We start from the raw sequence: 4,028 nt of genomic DNA, 5'->3' as shown, positions 1-4,028 counted from the left end.
TGAACACAAATGATCTTAGCCCAAAGACTAAAAAAGAATATGTTATCCAAGAAAAAGCTGAAGAAACTAGAAGAGTTTTACCTGGACATGAACAGGCAATAATGTGTGTGGGGCACGACTGTGGGCCGCACGTGACAGCTGTCATACAGAAAAAGGAATTACTCATTCTGTAAGGAAGAAATGCAAATGGGTGGAAACTTTTAGGGGGCACCTTGTGTTACTGAGAGGAAGAACTCAACCATTAGGAGTTATCTATTGCAGTCATGTCTACACACTGAAGAGAAGGTAGTTTTCTTCAAAAAATTCAGAGAGTTCTTGGACTTGAGAAGAAAATGGAGCAAAAATACATCAGAGGTAAGGGATCCACAATATCCATGAGTCACTTTAAATTATCTCCAAAGGTTGGAGCGCTTTAGGGTCAATTTCTTGGAAGAGGTTGGTTTATTTTGTAAGTACTTTGAAGAAAAGAACAGAGATGATTTTGGGGGAAAAAATAGCAGACTGTTTCACACAATACAGCTGGGGTTGAGAGAAGAGAGTATTGGGTGTAGTGAGGGGCCCTCTGTTTGATGAAACTTTAACAAGAAGTGTTTAGAGGAGTGACAGAATAGGAAATTCGAGACAGTGGCAGGACAACTGATAAGTAAGTCTATTTCTAGCTCTCAAGGTATTTATGAAACATTTTAGGTCATAGACTCCTAAAAGTTCCTAAATGTTTATTTAAATCTAAAATAAGATCTGCTTATCCAGAAAAGAATTATAGTTTTCAAAAATACACTGATATGTTATGAAAATTTCACATATCATTGAATAATTTGCCAAAATTTTTATGAGGATATTCACAGACCTGAAATTTCTAAAGAAAATACTGAATATCAAGATACTATGCTATAATACATGCCTCTTTATGTATAGCATATATTTGGAAAAAGATACAAGAAATTGGTAGTAATTGCCTAGGAAGGAGACCTAAAGGGCAGTTGTTGGGGTGGAGAAGACAATTTTCATTTTATACCTTTTGAAACTACTTGCAATTCTATAACATGTGTATGCACTACTTATTCAACTTAAAATTATTAATAAAACAGTAATATTTTATTCCTGTTTAAATCAATATCAAAAGTTTGAAAGACTCTATATACATCTTACCATCCATCTGACTGTTTTAATTTCCCTCCTTTCCCACATAATTTGGATCCTGTTTTAACATGTTCCTTTTGAAAAGGCTTTCCTGGTGGCTCAGATGGTAAAGAATCTGCCTGTAATGCAGGAGATGCAAGTTCAATCCCTAGGTTGGGAAGATCTCCTGGAGAAGGGAATGGCAACCCACTCCAGTATTCCTATTAAAAACAACTTTTTTTTTCAGATCATTTAATTGGCTATGCTGGGATTGGCTATACTAGTTGTTGCATGTGGGATCTAGTTCCCCAACGAGGGATTGAGCCCATGCCCCCCTGCACTGGGAGTGCGGAGCCCCAGCCACTGGACCATGAGAGAAGTCCCCCACTCCATTCTTCTTGCCTGGAGATTTCCATGGACAGAGGAGCCTGGTGGGGTCACAGAGTCAGGCACCACTAAGTGACTCACAATGTAAGTGACTACCTCTCAATGTGTCCAATTTTCTCCATTTCTATTGCGACTGCCTTAACCTAGGGTATCATCTAACCTCTCATGGTTACCTCCCCAGTCTCCTCTATGGTCTATCTTTAGTCTCGTTTCTGCCCGATTTATTCTCCACATTGTGGCCAGTGATATAATCATGCCACCATTGTCCTTAGGAAGAAGTCCAGACCCAAGTCTTTCAGGATGTGTCTCCTGCCTCTTCATCATCATCTCTTGCCACTCTCACTTCTATGCTCCAGTTTTCCTATCCTTGGCCCTCTCTTCCTCCTGGAAAGTTCTGTTATACCGTTTTGCCTGGCTTATTCCTATTCTTGAGTTCCTATACATATCACTTCCCCTGGAAAGCCTCTCAACCCCCAAACTCTGGGCTAAGAAGCCCTCCCAGGTATCTCCAGAGTCCTCTGTACTTCCTTTCATTGTCTTTTATTTCATTACCCTGGACTTATTTTACTTTTCTTGTTTCCCACACACGACTATCACCTCCATGAAGACAGGGGCTGTTTGCTTGTGCTCACAGTTATACCCCCAGGCCTTAGAACAAATCTCAGAATTGATAAAAACTTAAGTCAATTAGAGGAATATTCAGGACAGAGGAACTATTCTTTCTCATGTGTTGAAAAATAAGATTGTCATGTTTGGTAAAGGAGACTTGCCTGACAGGAACATCAGATAAGAGGGATCTTATCAGTTTAATTTATTAAATTGTGTTAATATAGTTTTGTTCATGAATATTGTCTTTGGTGAATTCCTGGAAGGAAAGCATTAGGATGCTTCCTCCCCACTGAGGATATATTTGTGTCCAGGACATGTATTAATAAGGCTGGCTCTGCTCTTAGAGAATTCTATGGTATAAGAATACCTGGACATCTAATTGTATTTGATTAGAACTTCATGAAATTTTCCTGAAATTACCTTTTACTCTCCACCACTCTTTTTCTTTCTTTTGAAAAAAAAATTTTTTTACAGTAGGTCCTTATTATTTATTTTAAATTTAACAGTGTGTACATGTCAACCCCAAACTCCCAGTCTAGCCCTACCCATCACTCTTTTTCTTATACTTCTCCCCAAAATACTCCAAAATAACCTCTTTCCAGTTTATTATATTTTGCCCTAACATGAGCACATACTTTACATCTGAATAAAATAGTTGAAACTCAATTCTTATAAAATCATAAGTTTGTAGTTTCTCAATTTTAAGATGACAGAGATTATCTTTTCTTTACAAGGCAGAAGCAAACATAAAAATATAATAGTCAACAATTTTAAAACTCATCATAATTTCAGATACATTATAATACGGAAGAATCTGTGTTTTAAGTACATGCATACCCACAAAAAGATGCATTCGTTTGAAGGAAAAACATGAAAGAAAATACTGTAAAATGTTAACGTTGCTGGGATGTGGAATTATGATTAATTTTTCTTTTCTTCTTTTACTTTCCGCCAGTGTTTCTATAAGAGGAAGGGCTATATTTTTTACATCATCGACAAAAATTGATAACCTTTAAAAAGTAAGCATATTGTGGGGCTTCCTTTGAAGCTCAGTGGTTAGGAATCTGCCTGACAATGCAGGAGACACGTGTTTGGTCCCTGATCCAGGAAGATCTCGCATACCATGGAGTAGCTAAGCCTGTGAGCCTCAACAGCTGAGCCTGTGCTCTAGAGCCTTGGAGGTGCAACTTCTGAACCCACAAATTAAATTACTGAAGCCACGCACCTCGAGCTCGTGATCTGCAACAAGAGAAGCCACCGCAATGAGAAGCCCATGCATCGCAACTAGGAAATATCTCCCCCCTCCCAACCATAGAAAACCGAGGCAGCAATGAAGACCTAGCACAGCCATAAATAAATAAATTTTTTTAAAAGTATACTGTATTGAACACATTTTCTGCTTCTCTGCTAGATGCTTGCAGTCTTTGAGCTCTCAATTTATGAATTGCATTAACATATTCTTGTCTTAACTTCGGGGCCCATCCTCCATTTCTTTGAGCCTGGTATTAATGACTGCTTCTAGTCTTTGCACAAGATTGCCAATCTTCATTCCAGATGAAATTCCATAGAAAGCTTTAACATAGAGGCTATATTCCTTTTGTTTTCACCTGCTCTTATGTGTTTTAGTATAATCAGAAAATGAATTAGTGTCTCTGACATAACTGCACTTTCTAACACAAATAGGACATTATAGAAATCACTTTCCGAGAGTCGGCAGATGGCACTAGATTTGGTGGCTAATTAAATTTATTTGTTAATGATGGGAAACTTGCTTAGGAGATGTTCAGTAAATGTTCTTTCCTTCTCAGGCTCATGGTGCCCGAGAAAAAACAAAACGACTCAAGAAGAGTTTTTTCCTTCTGTTTCTTTTGTCTGTAACATTTCTTGTGCAAACAAAATTCTCCAGATCTTAT

General features: G+C 37.9%; 1 long non-coding RNA gene across 1 annotated transcript; it reads left to right on the top strand.

Moving 5' to 3' along the window:
* The first annotated feature begins 250 nt into the window (after positions 1–250).
* On the top strand, positions 251–3,491 carry LOC139038197 (uncharacterized). Its single transcript, XR_011491121.1, has 3 exons — positions 251–354; positions 1,367–1,590; positions 3,071–3,491. It is a non-coding gene; the product is annotated as an uncharacterized lncRNA (long non-coding RNA).
* The last annotated feature ends 537 nt before the right edge of the window (positions 3,492–4,028 follow it).

This window comes from Odocoileus virginianus, chromosome 14 (assembly GCF_023699985.2).
Source record: "Odocoileus virginianus isolate 20LAN1187 ecotype Illinois chromosome 14, Ovbor_1.2, whole genome shotgun sequence".
Taxonomy (NCBI): Eukaryota; Metazoa; Chordata; class Mammalia; order Artiodactyla; family Cervidae; genus Odocoileus; species Odocoileus virginianus.
Note: the sequence above shows the minus strand (reverse complement) of the source record. Positions and strands in the feature narration are given on the sequence as shown.